The sequence below is a fragment of the Miscanthus floridulus genome, chromosome 7 (genome assembly GCF_019320115.1).
Source record: "Miscanthus floridulus cultivar M001 chromosome 7, ASM1932011v1, whole genome shotgun sequence".
Classification (NCBI taxonomy): Eukaryota; Viridiplantae; Streptophyta; class Magnoliopsida; order Poales; family Poaceae; genus Miscanthus; species Miscanthus floridulus.
Genome location: NC_089586.1, coordinates 110,831,434 through 110,845,990, shown reverse-complemented (window position 1 = coordinate 110,845,990; position 14,557 = coordinate 110,831,434). Strand labels below are relative to the sequence as shown.

General features: G+C 43.4%; 1 pseudogene; it reads left to right on the top strand.

Annotated features, from left to right (window-relative positions):
- Positions 1-2,607: 2,607 nt before the first annotated feature.
- Positions 2,608-13,435, top strand: LOC136467567 (monodehydroascorbate reductase 1, peroxisomal-like; annotated as a pseudogene).
- The last annotated feature ends 1,122 nt before the right edge of the window (positions 13,436-14,557 follow it).

The following is a 14,557-nucleotide window of genomic DNA, read 5'->3' as shown; positions in this document are numbered from 1 at the left end:
ATTTAGGCAGTAACTCAATGGCCTCAACCAAGTAATGTGAAGCAGCTAAGAGGGTTCCTTGGTCTCATAGGTTATTATAGAAGATTCATTAAGCACTATGGGCTTATCAGCAGACCATTAACTCAGATGTTGAAAAAGGGAGTACAATTTCAGTGGACCCTAGTCGCTCAGGAGGCTTTTCTGCTGCTTAAGATGGCTTTGATAGAAGCCCCAGTTCTGGCAATACCAGATTTCAGTCAGCCTTTTGTAATAAACTGATGCAAGTGAATTAGGTATGGGAGCGGTACTGATGCAGAATGGCCATCCCATATCATTTCTGAGCAAACCTTTCAGCTCTAGGTCCAGGGCATTCTCTACTTATGAGAAGGAGTGTCTTGCTATCATCATGGCAATAGAGAAGTGGAGGTCATATTTGCATGGACAGAAGTTCTTGATCAGGACTGACCACAAGAGCTTGTTGCACTTGGACAATCAAAAAGTGGTGTCCAAGGTTCAACAAAAGGCTCTACTCAAATTGATGGACCTCAGGTACAAAATTCAATACAAGAAAGGAGTCACTAATGCTGCCGCTGATGCCTTATCTAGGGTAATGGAAGAACCTCATATCCTGGCTATTTCATTAAGTACACCAGCTTGGTTGAACAGGCTTCAGTAGGGGTATGAGGATGATGATGAAGCTAAATAGTTGTTGGCTGAGCTTAGCTTGCATGATGAAAACTCAAGAGGGTTCAGTCTACACAATGGCATCATCAGGAAAAAGGGCAGAATCTGGGTGGGCAATAACACTATAGCTCAGCAACATATTTTGCAAGCCTTACATGCTGGTGTAGTAGGAGGGCATTCTAGGGTTCAAGCTACTTATGAGCGGATTAAGGCTCTTTTTGCTTGGCCAAAACTCAAACAAACCATCACCCAGTTTGTCCAGGGCTGTCAGATCTGTCAGCAAGCTAAGCATGAACATGTGAAACTGCCTGGGTTACTGCAACCTCTGCCAGTACCAGAGCAGGCTTGGCACACTGTGAGCTTAGATTTCATAGAAGGATTACCCAAGTCATACAAGTGGGATGTCATCCTAGTGGTGGTGGATACGTTCTCAAAGTATGCACATTTTTTGCCTCTTTCCCATCCATACCCTACATTACAGGTTGCTTAGACCTATTTCAACAATATATATAAGCTTCATGGGTTGCCTAGTGCCATCATCTCTGATAGGGACAGGATTTTCACAAGTGCATTATGGTAGCAGTTGTTCACTCTGTCAGACACTAAACTTCTCATGAGCTCATCTTACCATCCACAAACGGATGGCCAAACTGAGAGGGTGAATCAGTGTTTAGAGGCATTTCTCAGGTGCACAGTTCATTCATGTCCAAAGGAGTGGCACAAGTGGTTACCATTAGCTGAGTTTTGGTACAACAGTTCATATCACTCAACCTTGCAAACCACTCCCTTTGAAGTGTTGTATGGGCATCCTCCAAGGCATTTGGGCATCTATGATCCATTGGAAGTTACTGTTCCTGATCTGGCATTGTGGCTCACAGAACGAAATTTGTTGACCAAACTGATGCAGCAGCAGCTATTAAGAGCCCAACAGCACATGAAAAAACAGTCGGACAAAAATAGATCGGAGAGGGAGTTCAGTGAAGGGGATTTAGTATACTTGAAACTTCAACCTCATATACAATCATCTGTGGCATTTTGCAGTAATCACAGCTATCCTTTCGGTATTTTGGGCCTTATAAGATTTTGTCCAGGGTTGGATCAGTGACTTATAAGCTTGACTTACCTCCTTCAGCTGCTATTCATCCAGTGGTCCATGTCTCTTAGTTGAAGAAGCATATACCACCGGGCACGGAGGTAATTGATTCTCTGCATATTGTTGCTAGTGACCCAGATGCTCTAGTTATCCCTGTTTAGATTCTGTTGTCCCGAGCAATCTGGAGGGGTGGGTCTCTAATTAAGCAAGTGTTAGTACAATGGGCTAATCAGCCTAAGTCTATGGCTTCTTGGGAAGATGAGCATGACATGCTTCGCCGGTATCAGACATCTTGGGGGCAAGCTGTTGCCAAAGGAGAGGGCAATGTCAAGACTACTAGTGGCTAAGTAATGGTTCTGTACTAGGCTTGGCTCGATAGTTGGTACCTAGGCTTGGCCCATCGTGTGAAGTCGGTCGCGGCAGTGTTATAAGCCGTTGTAACAAACTCAATCGTCACAGAATAACAGAACTCTGAATCCTCCCAACTCTTCCTATGTTCTTACTCTTCCAACTGGGAATCGCCTGATTCCTTCTACATGAGAAAAGTCGTGACACTGTGGCAGCAAAGAAGCGAAGGATCAATATTGTCTTCAACAAGAATAATACCAATATTTCCCTTGTCGGCGAGGGAAAGAACGGCACCGATCGGGTCCAGCAGAACGGCAGAAGGGGGGAGGCGGGCAAGGCATTGTTTCCTGTCAATGCCGACCCATCTCTCTCTTGTCCTCGGAAGCCAAGAACCATGCCGGTAGGGCCCAATCAAGCCTGCTGTCACCATTGTGGTTCAGCTAGGCGGCTACTTAAGGTCACCCACCCATGGAGGAAGACTGGAACAGGAAGAGAGAGTTGGAAACGGCGTGAAGGAACCAGATGGGCCGCGCGTTCGCTTACGTGATACTAGGCGGCGGCGTGGCCGTGGGCTACGCGGCGCTCGAGTTCATCCGCCACCGTAGTGACGATGCCGCCGGCGAGCTCTGCATCATCTCCGACGAGACCGTATGCTTGCCTTCCACGCTCTGCCATTTTCTGTTCAATTAAGCATGCAAAGCTCTACACAAAGAAACGCTATTTCTTGCACTGCGATTGCCAACCAACCATTTTACTCTCCCACCACTTTGGCAGGTTGCTCCTTATGAACATCCTACGCTAAGCAAAGGCTATTTGTCCCCAGAAGGTGTGTATGATTTCAATCTCAGATCAAGGAGTGTTTGCACTAAAGTCTAAACATGCGTGAAGAATAACCTTCATCACATAGTCGCCAGCAGTTCACTCAACGTCTCAACCCATACTACCGCCAATACCGATAGCAGTGTTGCTGCTGACACCTGTGACAGCGCTTGCTGATCGACATCGTGCATCGCTCTACTAAGAGCTGCGCTAGCATGTCATGCTGTCCACATATAAGCAATATGCTCAAATGATTTGGATTTTGGAGATCTTGAAATATTATTTACACTAGAACTTTGGATTTTGTCACATTTGCAGGTGGTGCTCGCCTCCCAGCATTTCATACTTGTGCTGGTGCCAACGACCAGTTACTTACAAATAATTGGTACAGAGAACACGGTATGCTCCGGTTAATGTTTAGTGTGCTACACCTATGTGTTATTTATGCTTTACATATTGGCAATCCCTATGTTTGGTTAGATCTCAACAGGAAGTGACAATAGTCAGTGTTACTGTCTATTCTTTAATTTGTGAGAGATGGATCAGCAAGTCTGTTTTTTCCTCATCTGTACTTTGATCATGTAATCAAGTCATTTTTTTAGAGTTCAAGGGTGGCCCCCGGCCTTTATATTGCAAAGACCAAACCGTTAAGCTCCTTACAACATTTAAAGTTCAAAAACTCCGATAGAACCTCAAAAGGCCTCAACAGGCAAGCAAACGCCCAGAAAACCGAACTAACTACTGACACCATTACATCTCCCAAGCTTCCACAAGACCCGCAATGCTAACCCAGTTTCTTTCAGAGCCAACCTTTCCAGATCAACTTCATTTGTCAGAAGAGCTTTAACTTCATCAGCCGTATCGATCATCCAGCCATTCCCAGGTTGAAATAAGCTACGATCCCATTCAACATTCACCTGACCAAGCCAGGTAGGCGGTGAGGTCTTGTGGCAAAGCTTTTCAGCTTGTCCAGGTGATCCAGAAAATCTAGGATTTTCTCCTTCGGACACAGAGAACTCTAATTTTGCAGCATTGCTGTTACCTTCACTATCAGCACTCGCACATCTATCCAGAGTGATCCCTGAAAACACGAGCTGTTTCTTAGTTTCCAAAGCCCCCACAGGGCAGCAGCACAAAAAAACATTTTCCACTATGAATTTCCTATTACTAATCTACGTAGTCCCAACAGAAAAAAAATATGTGCCAACTTGTCTATTGAAGATCTCAGAAAGGATTGACCAAAGCTGTTTAGCTACTACACAGTTAAAAAATAAGTGATTGACAGTTTCAGCCTCTGAACAAAACAAACAAGTAGAATCCTAGATTTTCTTCCTGAAACTCAAATTATCCCTAGTCAAAATCTTGTTTTTAGATAACAACCACAGGAAGAAATGGACTCTAGGTGGAACCTTCAGTGCCCAAACAGCAGGAACAAACACAGGAGAAATATCCCTAAAATTAATGACTTTATATAAGGACTGTGAAGAGTATACACCATGAGAATCAAACTGCCATATTAGTGAATCTTCCTCATCAGTAAAGCTAATAGTAGAGCTAACTGGACCACCTCTAACCAAAGATTGTATAATCTACCATCGACACATCTTCTCAAAGTGCATTTCAAATCAATACCATCCCACAGGGATGCAACCGTAGCATCCTTCTCATTAATTAATACGTAGATCTCCCAATATTGAATAGCTAGACTAGAAGTACCTAACCAATTATCTTCCCAAAACTTGCACTTCTTCCCATTTCCTATATGCCATCTATATCCTATTTTTGCTACAGAAGCAGCTCTCATCAAACCTTTAAAAAACCCAGAGGCTCTAGAGGAGGAGCTATAAAAGATGTTAGGTCTATCAGTATTGTACTTGAAGTCTAAAAACTGTCTCCACATCTTATCACCATCTAGATTATACCTTTTAACCCAAAAAGCTAAGAGACACAAATTTAAATCGCCTCCATACTCTTTCATCATACTAACATTCTCCTAGTTGGCCAAATGAAATTTACGAGATGTGGGGCTATCATCCCATAAGAAATTACCAAGATGAGAATGTATAACTCTAATAGCCCACTTAGGAAATTTAATAAACGAGAGTAAGTATACAGAAATACTAGCTAAACAAGACTTAATGAGAACTAGTTTTCCTGCATAGGACATCAACCTACCTCTCCAACCAGCCATTTTCTTCAACATTTTATCCACTAGAGGCTGAATGTCCTCCCTACTAAGCTTCCCATAATGCGAAGGGATCCCTAAATATTTGATAGGCAAGGTACCAACCGGACAGAAGAACAAATGAGCAAGATTATGAACTGCTTCAGGTTCAACATTCATCAGAATTAACTCACTTTTATGAAAATTGATCCTCATACCAGACAACTATTCAAACCAGATGAGGATACTTTTTAGGTTCCTAGTGTATTCCTCCTCAATCCTAGAAAAAGTATGGTGTCATCTGCATACTGTAGAGACACAATACCGCCTACCCTAAAGTTTTCAGCTATCCCTTTAATGATACCTTTTTCAGCCCCCTTCTGGAGCATTTTTGTAAGAACATCACCTACTAGATTAAAAAGCAAAGGAGATATAGGATCACCCTGCCTTAACCCTTTCCCAGGTTTGAAAAAACTACTTTCATCACCATTAAGGTTGACTCCCACAGAGCCTCCAACAACTAAATGTCTAATCCAAACAATCCAAGTGTTACTGAAACCTCTAGTCCTAAGTATTTCAAACAAAAAATCCCAAGAAACTCTGTTATATGCCTTCTCATAGTCTAATTTTAGGATTATACCAGGATCACCTGATTTATTAAGACTATGTACTAATTCATGAGCAACCACAACACTCTCTAAAATATATCTACCTTGAATAAAGGCACTTTGTTGAGGAGAAATTAATCTATCCATAATCTTTCCTAATCTAAGAGTTAACACTTTGGAAAACACCTTAAAACTGCAGTTAATGAGACTGATAGGTCTAATTTTTTTCATGGATCTAGCTTCATCTACCTTAGGGATGAGAAAAATCATAGCAAAGTTAAGTCTTTTCAAATCAAGATTCCCTCTATAAAAATCATTGAACATATCAACTAAATCAACCTTAATCAAATCCCAAAATTTATGATAAAACATAAATGAGAGCCCATCAGGCCCAGGTGCACCATCAGCATAACAACTCCAAACCACTTCCTTAATTTCTCCTTCCGAGAAAAGAGCAGTTAGTAACTCATTCTCATTACCACTCACTAAATCCTCATGTCTCCAAAAGTCTTGACCTAAAGAGATAGGGGGTTTGTCCTCTCTTCTAAACAAATGTTTGTAGAAATTTAAAGCAATGTCCATCCTGGTCCTCAACTAGACCATTAGGGCCTTCCAAAACCTCTATCCTCTTCTTTCTACTTCTCTGATTAGCTACAACATGAAAATAAGTTGTATTCCTATCCCCTTCTAGGATATTCCTGTCCCTAGATCTCTGCCTTGCCTTAATCTCTTCTAAAGCCCAAATCTTCTCTAGTTCCTTAGAAACAAAGTCCATTCTATCCCTCTCCTTAGATAAAATCCTAGAATCTAACTCGGTTTTCAAGTCATTATACTCCTAAGCAAGCTCATTCTTATATTTTTTCAGCCTAGCTACTTCATTCAAAGCCCAACCCCTAACAAACCTACGAAGCGTCCTAATTTTAAATTGCCATTTATCTAAACTATTAGTCAAATCACAAGGAGTGTTCCAGGCTTTCTTGACAATATTAGAAAAACCATCCTGATAAAGCCACCACTTTTTGAATCTAAAACGTTTTTTACCAAAGAAAACATTAGAACCAGTATCCAAGACTAGCGGGTTATGATCGCTAGGAAATCTATCTAGACATCTAACAGATGCTAAAGGAAAGCCACTATCCCATTCAGTAGACACAAAAATTCTATCTATTTTGGCCATAACCAAATTATCTTGGTTATTAGTCCAAGTGTATTTTCTATTAGATGCACTGAGTTCCAGCAGAGCCCACTTATGCACCCAATCATTAAAAGCATCAGCCCATCTATAATTAATCCTAGCATTATTTTTATCAGAAGTAAATCTAACCAAATTAAAATCACCACCTAGGATAACAGGGCCCTGCCATGACTCCATAATAGAATGTAATTCATTTATGAAAGATTCCTTCCCCTCATCATAAGGAGAACCATAAACTACTACCAATTTCCAACTAAAACCTATCTTTTTATCCTGCAACATAATGCTAATAGAGAAATCTAAAGTAGAAACTAAAGTAGTCGAAAACTTATCACTATTACTTCAACCAGGATGCCACCAACAGACTTTTTAGCAGGAAGATAGAACCGCTCAAAAGGCAAATTACCAATAAGAGATCTAAGATAGCCCGGAGTAAAAGACTCCCTCTTAGTTTCCATGGTCCCTACAAAATCAGCTCTTGTGCTCCTAATCCTATTAATTAATGTAGGTAATCTTCCTATTTTGCCCAAACCTCTTACATTCCAAATGAGACCTATCATTTGTTCTTCTTGATTTTCTTCCTATTAACTACTTTAGACCAGTCTTTTTCAATCTCAGCCTCTAGAATATTCAAATCCTTATCTTCATACAACTTCCCATCAGGAGTTGTGGGGTCTAAAGTCCTAGCATCTTTTCCAGAAGAACTGTGACAACTAGGACCAACAGTGCTACTGCCAACAAAGAAGTTTTCATTTCCTACAGAAAGACTACAACCTATCTGATCACAATCATTTCTCTGTTGACTTTCATCAGAAGTCATCATACCCTTTGAATATACTTTAACAGGGCAATCTACCTTACTACAAGCTGCATTAAAACTATTATTTATTTCTATCTCTAATTCCAGAACTAGATCAACTACCTTTTGCTTAGATAGTTCCTCAACTGGAACATCCAGATCAATACTAGCAGCTATATCTAACAAAGAAGAAGAAATTTGTTTTGAAACTTTTTTCCCTTTCTCAAAATCCAGGTTGTTCTTCTTTTTTAAAGCTTGAGCTTTTTCCAGCATATTCATCCCATCCAGAGGAACTCGTTTACTCTTCCTTTCTAGTTGCACAGGACCCCATCCCCTCTTCCTTGGTTTTGACTTAGCCACCCCACCATCTTTTCCTTGATTCACATCTCCAAGGACAATATCAATAAGTGGAATATCAGATCTATCAGCATTACCCTCCGTACTCATTTGATTCATTAAAGTCTGATCTGGCTGATCCCTACTATCAGCATACCCATACAGCCACTCAGAAGGCAAATTCAGACTCTCTTCTTCTAGTTCAAAAGTCTCACCAACATCCTCTATCCAAACTTCCTCTCTATCCCCAATTTCCATAGCTTTAAGGAGACTGATGCATGAAGATTCCATCGCCTCTCTATTAACATCATTATCTAGCATTTCCATAGCAAAGAGCTGACTAAGATCCCTAACTGTCTTACTTCCACTGGGCATAGACTGCTTAAGTTGTTTATCGAGAGGCTCATCTATTTTCTTCCCTTGGTTAGTAGAATCAAATGGCTTGTCGGTTTTAGGATTGGTAGAATCACCCTCCTTCTCCTTCTCTTCATCTGATAGCAGGTCATCCTCATCCAGATCAGTATCACCATCACCACCATCTCCGCCATCATCTCCATCTTTCCCAGTCTTCTCAGATATCTGCTCAAAGCCTTCTGTCTTAAAACTGATCACAAAGAGCTCATCCTGCATTTCCATGACCCTCTTCAGGGGAATCTTGACTGGATTCCTGCATTTCACTTTAACCCTCACCATGGCAAAGAAACTAGCAAATAGAGATTGCCAGTCCACCTCCACTAATTTCCCAATAGTAGAAGCCACTTGCCTAAAGGTAACCCAATCACACCATTTAGGAGGAATACCCCTGACTTGCACCCAAACCTCAGTCAAGCTACTCACTGGCTCAATATTTCCATTCCACACCTTTAAAGAAGCCATCACTGTACCCTTCTCCAAGTAGAAATATGAAATCTTATTGATCACAATCTTGTCAACTCTCTGTCCAGGAGGAAATCTCACCAGATAACTGAACTCATTCATACTCCTTAACTGCCAAGGCCAATCTGCATCAAACAATTCTCTAAGATTCCTCATAATAGTCTCCTTATCCATCTCACCTTCTTCTATTGTGAAAACTCCGTAGTTCTCAAAATCATTCCACAGCTTAAACCTATCATCATCTAGAGAAACATTGACATGGAAGAAACCTAGGCCCTTGCAAGAACTACCCATAAATTGCACCACTTGTTCAGGCTCACTCCACCGGGGGCACTTTTCAGCTATGTGATCTTGACGAAAACACATAAAACAAACTTTGGGTTTGGAACACGTGGAAACAAAGTGTCCTAACTTCCCACAATTATAACAGACCACTTGAGACGCCCTGTTATTTCTGTTCTTGAGTAACTGATTGTTGTTCCAAAGCTTTGGGTTGCTGTTGTGGCTGTGGCTGTTGAGGTTGCTGAGGTTGCTGACGACCGTGTTGCTGGCCTGCTGAACTCAACCCCCAATTACCTGCAACACCCCTACTACCAGAACGAGGACCCTGACCTCTCTGCCCAACAGCATTGAACTGATTCTGTCTAGATTGCTATCCCTGATTATAGTATTGTTGCTTGTGAAATTGATTTGGAAAGAACCCGAACGGACCTGGTGGTGGTGGAGGATACAGCCCCATCGGAGGTCCCATCAACGGTCCCAATGGTGGAGGCCCCATCGGCGGGTGGTAGTAAGGAGGTGGATTCCAGACCCAGCCTCCCTCACCCCAACCCCACTCTTCCTCATGATTCCTCGGCCTTTGCGGACCTCTTCCACCTCTACCACGGCCAGCCATCCCGAGCTTCAGCTTCGACACGAACGAGTCCTTCACGCCCTTCCCCCAAATATCTGAGGCAAAGCAAAGCTTCTTTGGAGGAGACACCTAGAGGTCACCTACTCCCACCGGATGACAATCACTTGGCTCAAAATGTTTGGAGTCCCATAGCTTCTTACGGATCCAGACTAGGTTTTCCCCCTTGCAAACCCTAGCCCGACCGCACGGGGAAGAGGAGGCGGAGGGGATAAACCAGAGCTGGCCGAAGATATCCTCTACTTCTCCTTCCTCAACCTCCAGAGCTCCGAGATCCAAGCCGTTAGCGCCACTTATCTCTCTCCCAGATCGTGACACCTGCCCCGTCTTCCTAGTGCCGCGTGTCCCGCCATTGGGACCCCTCTCCCTATCATTGACGGGGCTGCCCCTCCTCCTCACGGGTCCAACCTTGGGCCGAGGCGGGGATCCTCTCACCCGATACGGAGAGACTGGGATAGGACCGCCGGACAGCGACCGGAGCAAGCAGCCCCGGCGAGACGCCGTCGGGCGAGTTGCCAGAGCCCTCTCTCATTTTCTTCTGCTTATGCTGTTCAATGTCGCTGTGAATTTTCGTAATCAAGTCATTTCTTTATATCTAGTTCCTGTCTCAGCATTATGGATGATATGATTTACCACTTGGCTAGGTATTGAGCTTATTCTTGGAACGAAGGTAATTTCTGTTGATGTGCGCTGGAAAACATTGGTTACTTCCGCTGGGGAAACTATCAGCTATGCAACGCTTATTGTTGCAACGGGTGCTCGGGTATGTTCATATTCTATTTCTTTAACTTAACATGTATCCAAGTATGTGCAATTTTTTAACGGATGCTAGAGCATGTTGTTTTGTCTTTTAAAATTGTATAGGCCTTGAAGCTGGAAGAAATTGGAGGGAACGGCTCAGATGCTGAGAACGTCTGTTATCTGCGCAATCTTGAGGATGCAGATAAATTAGAACGTGTAATGAGATCATGTCCTGGTGGCGATGCCGTTGTCATTGGTGGTGGATACATAGGAATGGAATGTGCAGCCGCTTTGGTTGCCAACAACATAAAAGTTACTATCGTCTTCCCTGGAAAACACTGCAGTACGTAGCTGAAGCTACTGTTTGGTGAACATCCTGAAGTTTCAATACTAGGAGTTTAAGACACTTGGTTGCACTGTAGTGTGTAACTTCACATACATACAGTCGGTTTTTTTTTTCTAAACGAGTTTAACAGATACCAAAATGTATGATGTGACTTTTCCTTTGCAGTGGAAAATCTGTTTACACCAAAAATTGCTGAATTTTACGAGAACTATTACGCTTCAAAAGGAGTCACTTTTATCAAAGGAACTGTAGTTTCATCTTTGGCGATCTCATCTGGGAAGGTGAGTTTCGTTCATCCATTCCATGAAACTTTACAGTAGGTAATCTGAAGATCAGCTACATTCAGATTGCTAATAGAATGTACGCTCAATATCTACTAGCAGTATTTCACTGGCAATCTGAAATTCTGAAAAGCTGATATCTGCCAATCAATATTAACCACCATCAACTCTGCTTATACTGAAAGTTTGAAGTGTATTTCCAAGATGATCATCTGAATTTTCAGCAATACGGAAACTTAAGATGTGTTGTGACGCCAATACGGCTTTGCTATTTTGTGTGCGCACAGGTGACGACAGCAATCCTGCGAGACGGCAGGCGCCTACCTGCTGACATGGTCGTGGCTGACATCGGATGCGGACGAGCGACGCCTCCGTGTACGCCGTGGGCGACGTGGCCGCGTTCCCCGTCAAGCTCTTGGGCGGCGAAGTGCGCCGGCTGGAGCACGTGGACTGCGCGCGCAGGACCGCGAGGCACGCCGTCGCGGCGGCTCTGGACCCCTCGGGCGCCACCGGGGACATCGACTACCTGCCCTTCTTCTACTCCAGGGTCTTTGCGCTGTCCTGGAAGTTCTACGGAGACAACACCGGGAAGGCCGTACAGTTCGGGGACTTACTTCTCCGCTTCGTCTTCGTCCAAGCCCAAGTTCGGCGCGCTCTGGGTCAGCGCGGGCCGCATCGCCGGCGTGTTCCTGGAAGGTGGGAGTCCTGAGGAGTACGAGGCGATCCCGTCCCGGACGTGGCCGTGCTCGCTCGGCAGGGCCTCGCGTTCATTGTTCAGGAAGGCCAGAGCGGAGCTGCGCGGTCGCGTTCGGGTGGGCTTTGTGGCTGCGGCAACACGCTGTCACGATGCCGCCGGCGTTTGAACCTGAAACTGAGGGAGGCACTGATGATGGCGAAGCGACCGGTGGTGGAGAAATAAATCAGGAAGCAATACAACCAAAAAGGCCCACGAGGAAGGTCCAGCCCAATAACAAGTACATCGGTCCAAGTTGGACGAAGTCTTAGTTTGGAGTGTGGATCGGCAAGTGGGAGACGTTATCTGAGAAGGAGGAAGCAGAGGGGGAGGAGAGAGAACGAACATGGAACAGAACTGCCCCGCTGCGTCCGGATCGATGGCGAGCGTTGCTCGATGTATCCCTAAACCCACTCACTCTCCGTGTTGAATTCATTCTAAACCAGTGAATTGCCAGTAGTGTCGTAACAATTGGTATCAGAGGTCACTTGATCCCACGGGCGTCCGACGGCGGCGATCTCGTTCTCCCTTCCAGGTGCGTCTCTGTTCTCGGTTCGATTGCTTGGATCCGGACTCGTGATTCCCGACGGCAGGCTCTCCTTTGTGATTCGCTTTCATAGCGTGGATCCATAGGTCCGTGCCGAGGTCGAGTTGGTCGGCAATCGTTCCCCGAGCGAGCACACTGATTTCATTGATTTCACCGTGTTCGAGTGTTTCCTGCTTCTGGATCCATTCTGGCGGCAGTTTTAGATACTTGTTTCGCCCTCAGTATCAAATCCGAGAACAAAAGCGCATCACCCAGATGGAATCTCAACTCAGTGACCTGACTCAGATGCTGAAGGAGTTGCAAGTGCAGAACTCATCGATTCAGCGCACGCTCAACGAGAATCTCGCAGTACTTCACAATGTTGGCGTGTGGCGTCCGAAGATTGATGCCAAGGTTGACGAGCTTCATCACTCGGTTGTCAATCTGCAGCAGAAGGTGGACCAGCTCGCGACTCAACCTCCACCAACCGCGGCAGCCTCTCGCGGCTACGACATGGAGACCATAGACCTCACGAAGTCCGCGACTCATCGCCAGCATACGTCTCTTCTGGGGACACACAACAGCCTATTGGCGCCGGCATCGAAACCAGTAACCAGGGCATTGGTAACGGGGTGGTCACCACCTTCGTGCCTACCCCGGTCAAAGGTGCGCATACCTTTCCTCATTCCTATGTTGGTTCATCGGAGTCTCAGTTACATTTCGACATGACCAAAGCTATACCCCAGTTTGAGTTTCCTAAGTTTGATGGTAAAAACCCAAGGCTCTGGCAAAAACAATATGAATCTTGTTTTAATGTATCTCTAAACCCACCCACTCTTCGTGTTGAATCCGTTCTAAAGAATTGCTAGTAGTGTCGTAACACACGCCTAGCTACGCGTGGCACGCCACGGTCGGCGTGGCCGCAGCCGTGTCCATCGCGGCGTTCGCGTACTGGTACGGCTGGAAGGCGCCGTACCTGGCGAAGCGCGACTTCTGAACAAATCAGCACGCTGCTTCGTGGACCAAGAACACAACAACTGTACATATCTCTCAGTGATTGAATCTATTACCTCTGTATTTGGTAACAAAAATCATCATATTTAGAGGTATAATAAATTATGAGATTAATGGTAAGGGGAAAAAAATACACTGTTGAGGTTTAGAGTGATCCAACGGCTTGGATTAAACAAAGAGTTATGCCTAATGGAAAAACGCCGTTAGATTTTATAATGAAAATCTAACGATGTAACGGCTTAGATTAGATCAAAGTGTCCGTATCCAATACAATTATGATATTAACAAAAACAGAGAAAAAAAAAACAAGTGTTAGATTTTAATGATCATCTGATGGCTAGATTAAATCAAAATATTTCCTGGGATTAATTGGAAAAGAAAAAAAGGAACATACATTGTTCGATTTTATAATAAAATAATGAATTAAATTAACCAAAGAGTCCATGTCCATGCCAATTACAAATATTAGATAATAGATTCAACAAATAAATTAAGAAAATAATAACAATTTGATTCTGACAAATTTGAAATAAATGTAGCTAAATATAGATTCCAAGTAAAACACAATCTCTAAAGGCAGAAAGCCAAAAATTTAATAAAAACTTAATAGTTCAGTATCCAAATGAATGTAAAGGAAAGATACCAACAAAACTATTTTTAAATATGAAAAAACATTTTTACCAAAAAAAAATGAAAAAACATTTGCAAGAAAAAAACCAACACAATTTAATGCGATAAAGAAACAAAACCAATTGCAAAAGTTATTTTTGGAATGAAAAATCAAAATGTTATAATAAAAAGCTAGCTACTCAAACATAGTATATATCAGTTTTACATGGACCACCTTTAGTTTACAAAGTCTATTCGCTTGAACTTATTAGCATGGCTTATCAGCCATGGTACAATGTTTTTTTCTCACAACAAATCAGCGAACAATATTTTTCAGCCTGGCTTTTCCGCGAAGCGAACGTGATATCATTATCTGCCACGGTCCCGTAAACCTTCTTCTGGACCATATATCACAGTACAACTAGCCTGTTTTAAGTACAGCACTACTGCACTACGTAAGAGACTGAAAGCTTCTTCGCGACTCGTCTATCGAATC